Genomic DNA, 15,240 nt, shown 5'->3' with positions numbered 1-15,240 from the left:
GAGTGAGTCATTGAATCATTCATTCAATAAATTTGTTCAAAAACAATGATTCATCCAGTAATGAAACAAGTGAAGTCTTTATGAGTGAGTCATTGAATCATTCACTCAAGAGATACGTTTAAAAACACTGATTCATCCAGTAATGAAAACAAGTAAAGTCTTTATGAGTGAGTCATTGAATCATTCACTCAAGAGATCCGTTTAAAAACGCTAATTCATCCAGTAATGAAAACAAGTGAAGTATTTACAAGTGAGTCATTGAATCATTCATTCAAGAGATTTGTTCAAAAACACTGATTAATCCAGTAATAAAAACAAGTGAAGTATTTACAAGTGAGTCATTGAATCATTCACTCAAGAGATCCGTTTAAAAACACTGATTCATCCAGTATTGAAACAAGTGAATTATTTATGAGTGAGTCATTGAATCATTCATTCAATAAATTTGTTCAAAAACAATGATTCATCCAGTAATGAAACAAGTGAAGTCTTTATGAGTGAGTCATTGAATCATTCACTCAAGAGATACGTTTAAAAACACTGATTCATCCAGTAATGAAAACAAGTAAAGTCTTTATGAGTGAGTCATTGAATCATTCACTCAAGAGATCCGTTTAAAAACGCTAATTCATCCAGTAATGAAAACAAGTGAAGTATTTACAAGTGAGTCATTGAATCATTCATTCAAGAGATTTGTTCAAAAACACTGATTCATCCAGTAATAAAAACAAGTGAAGTATTTACAAGTGAGTCATTGAATCATTCACTCAAGAGATCCGTTTAAAAACACTGATTCATCCAGTAATGAAACAAGTGAAGTATTTATGAGTGAGTCATTGAATCATTCATTCAATAAATTTGTTCAAAAACAATGATTCATCCAGTAATGAAACAAGTGAAGTCTTTATGAGTGAGTCATTGAATCATTCACTCAAGAGATACGTTTAAAAACACTGATTCATCCAGTAATGAAAACAAGTAAAGTCTTTATGAGTGAGTCATTGAATCATTCACTCAAGAGATCCGTTTAAAAACGCTAATTCATCCAGTAATGAAAACAAGTGAAGTATTTACAAGTGAGTCATTGAATCATTCATTCAAGAGATTTGTTCAAAAACACTGATTAATCCAGTAATAAAAACAAGTGAAGTATTTACAAGTGAGTCATTGAATCATTCACTCAAGAGATCCGTTTAAAAACACTGATTCATCCAGTATTGAAACAAGTGAATTATTTATGAGTGAGTCATTGAATCATTCATTCAATAAATTTGTTCAAAAACAATGATTCATCCAGTAATGAAACAAGTGAAGTCTTTATGAGTGAGTCATTGAATCATTCACTCAAGAGATACGTTTAAAAACACTGATTCATCCAGTAATGAAAACAAGTAAAGTCTTTATGAGTGAGTCATTGAATCATTCACTCAAGAGATCCGTTTAAAAACGCTAATTCATCCAGTAATGAAAACAAGTGAAGTATTTACAAGTGAGTCATTGAATCATTCATTCAAGAGATTTGTTCAAAAACACTGATTAATCCAGTAATAAAAACAAGTGAAGTATTTACAAGTGAGTCATTGAATCATTCACTCAAGAGATCCGTTTAAAAACACTGATTCATCCAGTAATGAAACAAGTGAAGTATTTATGAGTGAGTCATTGAATCATTCATTCAATAAATTTGTTCAAAAACAATGATTCATCCAGTAATGAAACAAGTGAAGTCTTTATGAGTGAGTCATTGAATCATTCACTCAAGAGATACGTTCAAAAACACTGATTAATCCAGTAATAAAAACAAGTGAAGTATTTACAAGTGAGTCATTGAATCATTCACTCAAGAGATCCGTTTAAAAACACTGATTCATCCAGTAATGAAACAAGTGAAGTATTTATGAGTGAGTCATTGAATCATTCATTCAATAAATTTGTTCAAAAACAATGATTCATCCAGTAATGAAACAAGTGAAGTCTTTATGAGTGAGTCATTGAATCATTCACTCAAGAGATACGTTTAAAAACACTGATTCATCCAGTAATGAAAACAAGTAAAGTCTTTATGAGTGAGTCATTGAATCATTCACTCAAGAGATCCGTTTAAAAACGCTAATTCATCCAGTAATGAAAACAAGTGAAGTATTTACAAGTGAGTCATTGAATCATTCATTCAAGAGATTTGTTCAAAAACACTGATTCATCCAGTAATAAAAACAAGTGAAGTATTTACAAGTGAGTCATTGAATCATTCATTCAAGAGATCCGTTTAAAAACACTGATTCATCCAGTAATGAAACAAGTGAAGTATTTATGAGTGAGTCATTGAATCATTCATTCAATAAATTTGTTCAAAAACAATGATTCATCCAGTAATGAAACAAGTGAAGTCTTTATGAGTGAGTCATTGAATCATTCACTCAAGAGATTCGTTCAAAAACACTGATTCATCCAGTAATGAAAACAAGTAAAGTCTTTATGAGTGAGTCATTGAATCATTCACTCAAGAGATCCGTTTAAAAACGCTAATTCATCCAGTAATGAAAACAAGTGAAGTATTTACAAGTGAGTCATTGAATCATTAATTCAAGAGATTTGTTCAAAAACACTGATTCATCCAGTAATAAAAACAAGTGAAGTATTTACAAGTGAGTCATTGAATCATTCACTCAAGAGATCCGTTTAAAAACACTGATTCATCCAGTAATGAAACAAGTGAAGTATTTAAGAGTGAGTCATTGAATCATTCATTCAATAAATTTGTTCAAAAACAATGATTCATCCAGTAATGAAACAAGTGAAGTCTTTATGAGTGAGTCATTGAATCATTCACTCAAGAGATCCGTTTAAAAACGCTAATTCATCCAGTAATGAAAACAAGTGAAGTATTTACAAGTGAGTCATTGAATCATTCACTCAAGAGATCCGTTTAAAAACACTGATTCATCCAGTAATAAAAACAAGTTAAGTATTTACAAGTGAGTCATTGAATCATTCATTCAAGAGATTTGTTCAAAAACACTGATTCATCCAGTAATGAAACAAGTGAAGTCTTTATGAGTGAGTCATTGAATCATTCACCTTAAGAGATCCGTTTAAAAACACTGATTCATCCAGTAATGAAACAAGTGAAATATTTATGAGTGATTCGCTGAATTATTCATTCAAAAGATTTCTTAAAAATCTAGACTCTTGCAGTAATGAAACGAGTAAACAATAAAGTACAACTAAACCAAACATGCTGACATTTTCAATAATGTTTACTGCCATGTCAACAAGTTGATAGGAACATGTCTTGGTACAACTCTCAGACATAAATAACACAAAGGACAAACATCATAAGTACAAAAACAGACAATGTTCCCACACTTTGACATCTGCAAAGTTATTAGCTTAGACAAATATTCAAGCAAATATTGTCACAATTAAAGATGTGGACACGAAAGGCGTCAATTGAGTGTGAATAAGTACAGGTGAGATTTCAGACTTTCTGTTTCTCATGCAAATCTATCGCGCGACTTCAGGAGACGGCGAATATAGTGCACAATACTAGTTTTTTTATTGTATGGGAAATAGCGTCATAATATCTTCTTCTATGTTCACCAGAAGGCCGTAGACACGAGAGGTGTGTAAGTGACAGCATTTTCATCTCTTTAAAATCCTCCACCAGAAGCTTTGACCAGCAGACAACGCCTCGTGGAAGCCATCACCTCCACCTGACACACACACACACACACACACACACACGCACACACACACACACTTGCCTGAGCAGCCCAGATTAATCATGAAGCAGATTAGCAGGCTCGGATTTGCTGAATGTCAAAAATGATTATTGCATGTCACCTTTGTGATCCCGCATCAGCGGCCGAGCCCAAGCTTCTCCAGAGTCCCACGGAGTGAAAAGACTTTCTTTGCGGCTTCAGGATCAGTTTTTCAAGCACATTTGGGTTCATTTCTGCTTTAAAGGGTTAGTTCACCCAAAAATGAAATGTATGTCATTAACTCCTCACCCTAAGGAGTTATGAATCAGTGAATCGATTCATGATTCGGATTGCGAGTCAAACTGCTGAAATCACGAGACATTGGCGATCCGAATCATGAATCGATTCGCTGATTCATAACCGTTTGAATCTTTATTTGAGGATTGAACACAAACGCGGAAGAGAAGCCAATGCTGAATAAAGTCGTAGTTTTTGTTATTTTTGGACCCAAATGTATTTTGGATGCTTCAAGAGACTCTAATTAACCCACTGATGTCTCATATGGACTACTGTGATGATGTTTTTATTCCCTTTCTGGACATGGACAGTATAGTGTGCATACACTTTCATTGAAGGAACATAAAAGCTCTCATTGATTCTCATGAAAACGCATCCCAGAGAACGATCGACTCGCTAACCATCTGTTCATCACCCCGAGGGGCATTTCTCACCGGAGTTGCCCTTTAAGAAAACCACACATCATTGGAAGCGTCAAACATCATTTTAAAGAAAGATTAAGATTGATTAATAATCATGAATATTTTGAATGGGACTCGAGTGAGAACGAGTCAATTCCGAGTCCAGATGCACATGAGTCCATGACAAGACCGAGACCATTAAGATATGGTCTCGAGACCGAGTCCGAGTCTGGAGTAGAAATCACTGGCTTTTTCAGGTTCCTCGTGATCTCCTTGTGAAGAAATTGGAGATGTGAGGTTCCCAGGGACTTTAACTCTCGAGCGATCGCAGGTGTCCGTTTCTGCGAGGTCTGTCAACAAGTACCAATCGCCCGAGGACGCTGCGAATCACATTAGATTGTTGCAATTTCCTCCTCGTCTCAGTTGCAAAATTGGCCTTATTGTTGAAGTTAATTTCCTAAAGCTCTCGGTAGACTTTGACTTGCTCACCCCACACCTGCTAAAGATTTCCTTCTCCAGCCTTCTGCGGAAAAAAAGCGTCTCGTTGGGGTCGGCTTGAAGCATCATAATCAGCGGTAATTGTGTTAATATGACTGGAGAATGGTGGGAAGTGGACCAGCACAGCGGGACAAAGGGTCCTGTTGGTCAGCGTCTTTAGGAGCGTCCGTCCGGTTAAGTCCGATTTCTTTCTCCTTTCAAAAAATAAAATAGACACGAGACGATGTTTCACTTACAAATAAGAGATGCTCTGAACTGATAATAATAATAATAATAATAATAATAATAATAATAATAATAATAATAATTAATGATAATAATAATAATTAATAATAATAATAATTAATAATAATAATAATAATTATTATTATTATTATAAATAATAATAATAATAATAATAATTAATAATAATAATTAATAATAATAATAATAATAATAATAATAATAATTAATATTAATTATAATAATTAATAATAATAATAATAATAATAATAATAATAATAATAATAATAATAATTAATAATAATAAGCAAAAGTACATATTTGTGCAGCACTAAATATCATTCAATAACTTGGATGTTTCTTATATCCTATTTAATTATTATTTAATTTTTTTTATTTGAAAACTGAAAAGTCGTCGTATTGCAGATTGCAGAGTTTATTATTGATTTTGTTGTTCATATGAGGCTATTATTATTATAGACTGAAAACTCGTCGTATTAAAGAAGCCAGTGCATGAAACACAAAGGCGATGTTTAAGAGATCTTCATTTTTTTTATTATTATTATTATTATTATTATTATTATTATTATTATTATTATTATTATTATTATTATTATTATTATTATTATTAAAGACTGGAAAGCCGTTGTATTAAAGAAACCAGTGCAGTTTATTTTCTTTGTTGTCATGTGTTATATCTTGTATTATGACAAGTTATGTTCATTTGATGTTTTATGTGTTATGTTACGTTACCTGTTATGTTATGACGTTGCGTGTTATGTGATGTGTTGTGTTGTTTTGTGTAATGAATTGTTGTTGTGTTGTTTTAAGTTGTTTTGTGTTATGTTGTGTTGTGTTATGATGTGTTGTGTTGTTATAAGTTGTGTTGTGTGTTGTTGTGTTTTTTTAAGTTGTGTTGTGTGTTGTTGTGTTGTGTTATGATGTGTTATGTTGTGTTATGTCGTGTTGTTATACGTTGTGTTGTTGTTTTGTGTTATGATGTTGTGTTGTGTGTTGTTTATGTGTTGTGTTATGATGTGTTGTGTTGTTTTAAGTTTTGTTATGTGTTGTGTTATGTTGTGTTATGATGTGTTGTTTTAAGTTGTGTGTTATGCATTGTGTTGTGAGTTGTGTTGTGTGTTATGCATTGTGTTGTGAGTTGTGTGTTGATGTGTGTTGTGTTGTTTTACGTTGTGTTATGTGTTGTGTTGTGTTGTTTTAAGTTTTGTTGTGTTATGATGTGTTGTGTTGTTATGCGTTGTGTTGTGTGTTGTGTTATGATGTGTGTTGTGTTGTTTTACGTTGTGTTATGTGTTGTGTTGTGTTGTTTTAAATTGTGTTGTGTTGTTTTACGTTGTGTTATGTGTTGTGTTGTGTTGTTTTAAGTTTTGTTGTGTTGTGTTGTGTTATGATGTGTTGTGTTGTTATAAGTTGTGTTGTGTGTTGTTTATGTGTTGTGTTATGATGTGTTGTGTTGTTTTAAGTTGTGTTATGTGTTGTGTTATGTTGTGTTATGATGTGTTGTTTTAAGTTGTGTTGTGTGTGATGCGTTGTGTTGTGAGTTGTGTTGTGTGTTATGCGTTGTGTTGTGAGTTGTGTTGTGTTGTTTTAAGTTGTGTTGCGTTATGTTTTTTTATGATGTGTGTTGTGTTGTTTTAAGTTGTGTTATGTGTTGTGTTGTGTTGTGTTGTTATAAGTTGTGTTGTGTTATGCTGTGCTGTGTGTTGTTGTTTTGTGTTATGATGTGTTGTGTGTTATGTTGTGTTGTGTGTTGTTATGTGTTGTGTTGTGTTATTTTGTGTTATGTTGTTTTGTGGGACATGTTTTATGTAATGTGTTGATATGTTATATTTTATATCATGTGTTGTTATGTGTTGTGTTGTGTTGTGATGTGTTGTGTTATGTTGTGTTATGATGTTTTGTTTTGTTGTGTTGAGTTGTGTTGTGATGTGTTGTGTTGTTTTAAGTTGTGTTGTTATGTGTTGTGTTATGTTGTGTTATGATGTGTGTTGTTTTAAGTTGGGTGTTGTGTTGTGTTGTGAGTTGTTGTGTTGTGTTGTTTTAAGTTGTGTTATGTGTTGTGAGTTGTGTTGTGTTGTTTTAAGTTGTGTTATGTGATGTGTTGTGTTGTTTTGTGTTATGTGTTGTGAGTTGTGTTGTGTTGTTTTGTGTTATGTGTTGTGAGTTGTGTTGTGTTGTTTTAAGTTGTGTTATGTGTTGTGAGTTGTGTTGTGTTGTTTTGTGTTATGTGTTGTGAGTTGTGTTGTGTTGTTTTAAGTTGTGTTATGTGATGTGTTGTTTTGTGTTGTGTTGTGAGTTGTGTTGTGTTGTTTTGTGTTATGTGTTGTGAGTTGTGTTGTGTTGTTTTAAGTTGTGTTATGTGATGTGTTGTGTTGTTTTGTGTTATGTGTTGTGAGTTGTGTTGTGTTGTTTTAAGTTGTGTTATGTGTTGTGAGTTGTGTTGTGTTGTTTTGTGTTATGTGTTGTGAGTTGTGTTGTGTTGTTTTAAGTTGTGTTATGTGATGTGTTGTGTTGTTTTGTGTTATGTGTTGTGAGTTGTGTTGTGTTGTTTTGTGTTATGTGTTGTGAGTTGTGTTGTGTTGTTTTAAGTTGTGTTATGTGTTGTGAGTTGTGTTGTGTTGTTTTGTGTTATGTGTTGTGAGTTGTGTTGTGTTGTTTTAAGTTGTGTTATGTGATGTGTTGTGTTGTTTTGTGTTGTGTTGTGAGTTGTGTTGTGTTGTTTTGTGTTATGTGTTGTGAGTTGTGTTGTGTTGTTTTAAGTTGTGTTATGTGTTGTGAGTTGTGTTGTGTTGTTTTGTGTTATGTGTTGTGAGTTGTGTTGTGTTGTTTTAAGTTGTGTTATGTGATGTGTTGTGTTGTTTTGTGTTATGTGTTGTGAGTTGTGGTGTGTTGTTTTGTGTTATGTGTTGTGAGTTGTGTTGTGTTGTTTTGTGTTATGTGTTGTGAGTTGTGTTGTGTTGTTTTAAGTTGTGTTATATGTTGTGTTATGTTGTGTTATGATGTGTGTTGTTTTAAGTTGGGTGTTGTGTTGTGAGTTGTGTTGTTTTGTGTTATGTGCGACGTGTTTTATATCATGTGTTGTTATCAACATTATGATGTGAAAGCCGTGTTCTCAGTGAAAGCGGTGTGTGTTCGTCCCAAATGGCGCTGTGGTGCTCGGCTGTATGAGCCCCAAATGACCGGCTTAAGGTTAATGATGACCTCATCAAAACATCTGCACAAAAAACACTTTTGACCTTTACTGCCATCTGTTTGGAAATCATTTTTGAGTCGATTTAGTTGCTCACAGATGCTTCACAAATGCGTTTCCATAGCGATGTCTGAAATCAGATCTGTTGACCGATAGGCATGTTGGTTTCCTGTGGCCGGAGAGGGAGAGAAAGAAAGAAAGAGAGAGAGAGAGAGAGAGAGAGAGAGAGAGAGAGAGAGAGAGAGAGAGAGAGAGAGAGAGAGAGAGAGAGAGAGAGAGAGAGAGAGAGAGAGAGAGAGAGAGAGAGAGAGAGAGAGAGAGAGAGAGAGAGAGTCCAACTGGGAGGATGAACCGCGGTCGGCCTGAAGTCAGCCGAGCACACGGCCACAAATCTCCGCGTTCAAGCAGGCGAAGCTAAACCTGCGGCAGTCCTGTCGCTCTCCGTCACACACTCGCCAGGACTCTCTCTTCTAGTTTTACTCGTTTTGTCGACTTTCGGTTAAGTCTACAGCAGCTCATTTTGCCGTGACTCTAATGTTAGTGCCAAACCCCGGTCTGCTGGTTATAAGAGCAGGTGCTTGGCTCTTATGTAGATGTCGGATTAGAAGCGAAACATTACAGATGTTTAGACCGAGACATAGATATCTCAAATTACTGCCACTTAGGACATTATCCGGCGCTGGGTTCCCCATAATTGCCTTTTCAGAGGTAAAGTACGTACGAGACCGAAATGTGCTTTTACCCTTACAGATGAGCCTCAATCAGCAGGTGAAAGGTGGCTATTTTAAACAAGATGGACGACAAGTGATGCTCTAAAATGCTGCCCCTGACATATTTGTTTTAATTCTCAGCCGTTTTTTTATACGCCTCGGAAGCTTCTTTTTCCCTTCTCCGTTGATTATGGCTAGTAATGTCACCACGAACCTCCCATTACAGGAGACCCAGCAAATGGAGGCGGCAGAGTCGTGTTATTAGACGCGTTTCGGGAGTCCTAACGCCAGAGAAAGTGTCTGAAAGGACAGCGAGGCGTGTGAGAAAGACAAGTATGATGCACATGCGTTGTTTGTGCCGTCTGGAAAATGAAAAACCTGTTAATTTGCCATTGGTTCTCCTTCGTGTTTGTACTGTAAACAGAAGTCCCGGCTAGTGGAGAGGCTGTGACTGTGTGAGCTATCCTCTTTGTCTCGTCAAGTAGCGCGGCGCGTCAAAGCTTCTCTATTACACTCACAAGCTTTCGTCAGACGCGGCTGTCAGAAAATCAATAACCGCGAGCCGAACTATAGAGAGCTACTCAATCCATCACTCACGGCTGGTTTTCCTGACCTTCATCCTGGAGTATAGAGCTGAACGATTACTCGTTAAAAGATCGCCATCTCTATTCAAACATCCACACAATCGCGTTCCTGCCTGTGTCTATTAAACTTTTGACAAAATCACATCAGAACAGTCTGTTTATTAAAAAAATCAACCATAGAGCAAAAACTCATTTCTGGGAGATGGTACAACAACCCCCACCATCCAGTAATGAAACAAGTGAAGTCTTTATGAGTGAGTCACTGAATCATTCACTCAAGAGATTCGTTCAAAAATGCTGATTCATCCAGTAATGAAACAAGTGAAGTATTTATGAGTGAGTCATTGAATCATTCACTCAAGAGATTCAATCAAAAGCACTGATTTACCCAGTAATGAAACAAGTGACGTCTTTATGAGTGAGTCATTGAATCATTCGTTCAAGAGATTTGTCCAAAAATGCTGATTCATCCAGTAATGAAACAAGTGACGTCTTTATAAAGGAGTCATTGAATAATTCATTTAAGAGATTTGTTCAAAAATGTTGATTCATCCAGTAATGAAACAAGTGAGGTATTTATGAGTGAGTCATTGAATCATTCACTCAAGAGATTTGTTCAAAAACACTGATTCACCCAGTAATGAAACGAATGACGTCTTTATGAGTGAGTCATTGAATCATTCATTTAAGAGATTTGTTAAAAAATGCTGACTCATCCAGTAATGAAACGAGTGAAGTATTTATGAGTGAGTCATTGAATCATTCATTCAAGAGATTCATTCAAAAACACTGATTCATCCGGTAATGAAACAAGTGACGTCTTTTTGAGTGAGTCATTGAATCATTCGTTCAAGAGATTTGTCCAAAAATGCTGATTCATCCAGTAATGGAACGAGTGAAGTGTTTATGTGCGAGTCATTGAATCATTCATTCAAGAGATTCATTCAACAACACTGATTCATCCAGTAATGAAACGAGTGAAGTATTTATGAGCGAGTCATTGAATCATTCACTCAAGAGATTTGTTCAAAAACACTGATTCATCCAGTAATAAAACAAGTGAAGTATTTATGTGCAAGTCATTGAATCATTCACTCAAGAGATTCATTCAAAAACACTGATTCATCCAGTAATGAAACGAGTGAAGTATTTATGTGCGAGTCATTGAATCATTCACTCAAGAGATTCATTCAAAAACACTGATTCATCCAGTAATGAAACGAGTGAAGTATTTATGAGCGAGTCATTGAATCATTCACTCAAGAGATTCATTCAAAAACACTGATTCATCCAGTAATGAAACGAGTGAAGTATTTATGAGCGAGTCATTGAATCATTCACTCAAGAGATTCATTCAAAAACACTGATTCACCCAGTAATAAAACAGGTGAGGTATTTAACCTGAAGTCTTTGAGTGAGTCACTGAATCATTCAATCAAATCGATTTTGATAATTTATTTAGATTCGTTAAACATTTTAAATAGACTACAGCAAGTAACATTTGTCAGAACGTCTAGAAAAATAAGTTTAGTTGTCTGTTCAGAATCTGTTTGAAACAAAAAAAGATAGTTTTTTCAGAATCGTGCAGCTCTAATATGTTTGATGCTTTTTTGTTGCTTTACCGAAGACTCATACTAACTAAATGAGTAAACCTGTGTGCGTTTGTGTTGTGCAAGTTGAGCTTTCTTAACTTCAGAATGAAACCGAAAGACCTCGGGCATCATCCTCTCCGCTCTCTGGAACGTCAACGCTTCAAGTGTGTTTATCTGCACCCAGAGATTCAGGGGCTCGCATGCCTGCCTGCCTGCCTGCCTACGGGCAGTTAATAATTAATTTGCCATGCTTGCCTGACCGTTTGATCATCTCCTCGTATCTGTACGCTTTCTGGACTTTAGCATGTTCCCCTAGAGAGCCTCTTCTCATGTCTTGTTGTGTCAGGTTTGACCCACTGCCCCGCGGAGAGAAAAAAAGCAAGGCCCCCCGAGAAGAGTCGAGGTAGATGGCATGATAATTTGATGAGCCGAGAACAAACAGTGCTGGTTCTGATGGGAAAAAAAATCACATTTTTATTTTCCAAACTAGTGTAATCTACAAAGAACAAGCAGTAATGGTAGACAGAATGACAGCCCCTGGTCTCCAGAAGCTGGAATCACTAGGTCACCAGGAAGGCAGAATGATCCATCATTAGGGACTGTCAGCCCCAATCATCTCCTGGATGTCATTAGCTTACAGCTGGCATGTCTTACACCAAACGTGCGTGGGGTTTTGGATGCTTCACCTGACAAGGGGCTTTCAAACTATGACAGAATCACAGGTACTTTATTATTCATTGGCCAATAAATTATTCAGGATGGCGTCGACGTGCGCATTGTCTGTGGTGTAATTACTGGCGTTCCGAGACACCGGCGATCTCCGTTTGTGCCGGTTTCTCGCCAACGTTTCTATCATAGCAGAGCGGGTCTCTAGCCCACTTCAGTCCTAGTCCTCTCACTTGCTATTTTATGGTCGGGCGCACTTTGAATAACTGTTAAATTGGGTGTATGTGGGTGTGTGTTCAATCACTCTGTCATTTAATTTAATTGATTTGCTGTTACAGTGGCCTTGTGATGGTATTGGGTTAGTTTTACTTTTAGCATACTAGCAGCATGCAACTCTTACTATTTCTGCAGAATGTGCATTCTTTATTCACCAAAACATGAGAACAATGCAGCAGCCTTTTTCCCACAATGCGTTCATCTACTATTGCCAGTGTGAACAGGAAGTAATATCAGCTGTCACATTTTTCTTTCTTGACTCATTTGGCAAGACTGCTCAGACTTTTTTTATGTATAAAGTCAAAAATTTAACATGCTACTTGGATAATTGAAAACAATGTAGCATACTACTGTTTGAAACATTTAATGTACTCTTTCACATTTTTTAGGGGTGCACTGATATGAACATTTTGGCTGATACAGATAACCGATTATTCTATATAGTTAAAAGCCGATAAACTATATATTGGCCGAAACGATAACTGATCATTCTTTATATTTGAAAGCCAATAACCAATATATTGGCCGAAACCAATAATTCTTTATAGTTGGAAGGTCGTTAACCGTTATACTGGTCATAACCGATAAATCTTTATTATTATAAATCTGATAACCGATATATTGGCTGATACGATAACTGATAATTCTTTATATTTGAAAGCCGACAATCGATATATTGGCCGATACAATACCTGCTAATTGTTTATATTTGAAAATCCAATAACCAATGTATTGGCCTATACAATAACTTATAATTGTTTATATGTGAAAGCCGATTACCGATATATTGGCTGATACAATAACTGCTAATTCTTCATATTTGAAAGCCGATAACCAATATATTGGCTGAAACCAATAAACGATAATTCTTAATATTTCAAAGCCTATAACCTATATATTGGCGGATATGATAACTGATAAATCTTTATTTTTGAAAGCCGATAACCATTATATTGGCTGAAACCGATAACCGATAATTCTTAATATTTCAAAGCCGATAACCAATATATTGGCTGAAACCGATAACCGATAATTCTTAATATTTCAAAGCCGATAACCAATATATTGGCTGAAACCGATAACCGATAATTCTTAATATTTCAAAGCCTATAACCTATATATTGGCGGATATGATAACTGATAAATCTTTATTTTTGAAAGCTGATAACCAATATATTGGCTGAAACCGATAACCGATAATTCTTAATATTTCAAAGCCGATAACCAATATATTGGCTGAAACCGATAACCGATAATTCTTAATATTTCAAAGCCTATAACAATATATATTGGCGGATATGATAACTGATAAATCTTTATTTTTGAAAGCCGATAACCATTATATTGGCTGAAACCGATAACCGATAATTCTTTATATTTGAAAGCCAATAACCAATATATTGGCCGAAACCAATAATTCTTTATAGTTGGAAGGTCGTTAACCGTTATACTGGTCATAACCGATAAATCTTTATTATTATAAATCTGATAACCGATATATTGGCTGATACGATAACTGATAATTCTTTATATTTGAAAGCCGACAATCGATATATTGGCCGATACAATACCTGCTAATTGTTTATATTTGAAAATCCAATAACCAATGTATTGGCCTATACAATAACTTATAATTGTTTATATGTGAAAGCCGATTACCGATATATTGGCTGATACAATAACTGCTAATTCTTCATATTTGAAAGCCGATAACCAATATATTGGCTGAAACCAATAAACGATAATTCTTAATATTTCAAAGCCTATAACCTATATATTGGCGGATATGATAACTGATAAATCTTTATTTTTGAAAGCCGATAACCATTATATTGGCTGAAACCGATAACCGATAATTCTTAATATTTCAAAGCCGATAACCAATATATTGGCTGAAACCGATAACCGATAATTCTTAATATTTCAAAGCCGATAACCAATATATTGGCTGAAACCGATAACCGATAATTCTTAATATTTCAAAGCCTATAACCTATATATTGGCGGATATGATAACTGATAAATCTTTATTTTTGAAAGCTGATAACCAATATATTGGCTGAAACCGATAACCGATAATTCTTAATATTTCAAAGCCGATAACCAATATATTGGCTGAAACCGATAACCGATAATTCTTAATATTTCAAAGCCTATAACAATATATATTGGCGGATATGATAACTGATAAATCTTTATTTTTGAAAGCCGATAACCATTATATTGGCTGAAACCGATAACCGATAATTCTTAATATTTCAAAGCCGATAACCAATATATTGGCTGAAACCGATAACCGATAATTCTTAATATTTCAAAGCCTATAACCTATATATTGGCGGATATGATAACTGATAAATCTTTATTTTTGAAAGCCAATAACCAATATATTGGCCGAAACCAATAATTCTTTATAGTTGGAAGGTCGTTAACCGTTATACTGGTCATAACCGATAAATCTTTATTATTATAAATCTGATAACCGATATATTGGCTGATACGATAACTGATAATTCTTTATATTTGAAAGCCGACAATCGATATATTGGCCGATACAATACATGCTAATTGTTTATATTTGAAAATCCAATAACCAATGTATTGGCCTATACAATAACTGATAATTGTTTATATGTGAAAGCCGATTACCGATATATTGGCTGATACAATAACTGCTAATTCTTCATATTTGAAAGCCGATAACCAATATATTGGCTGAAACCAATAAACGATAATTCTTAATATTTCAAAGCCTGTAACCTATATATTGGCGGATATGATAACTGATAAATCTTTATTTTTGAAAGCCGATAACCAATATATTGGCTGAAACCGATAACAGATAATTCTTAATATTTCAAAGCCTATAACCTATATATTGGCGGATATGATAACTGATAAATTTTTATTTTTGAAAGCCGATAACCAATATATTGGCTGAAACTGATAACCGATAATTCTTAATATTTCAAAGCCGATAACCGATATATTGGCCACACCCAATCATTTTATGTAGCCTAAATTACAGACTTAACTGTCTAACCTAACTTAACAAACTTAACTGACTTTTCCTTCTTGAAGT

General features: G+C 34.8%; 1 protein-coding gene across 37 annotated transcripts in view; it reads left to right on the top strand.

Moving 5' to 3' along the window:
• The window catches only part of ptprsa (protein tyrosine phosphatase receptor type Sa), a 361,627-nt gene that overhangs the window by 170,147 nt on the left and 176,240 nt on the right, over positions 1–15,240 (top strand). The window lies entirely within an intron of this gene.

Source organism: Pseudorasbora parva, chromosome 14, assembly GCF_024679245.1.
Source record: "Pseudorasbora parva isolate DD20220531a chromosome 14, ASM2467924v1, whole genome shotgun sequence".
In the NCBI taxonomy this organism is placed as follows: Eukaryota; Metazoa; Chordata; class Actinopteri; order Cypriniformes; family Gobionidae; genus Pseudorasbora; species Pseudorasbora parva.
Note: the sequence above shows the minus strand (reverse complement) of the source record. Positions and strands in the feature narration are given on the sequence as shown.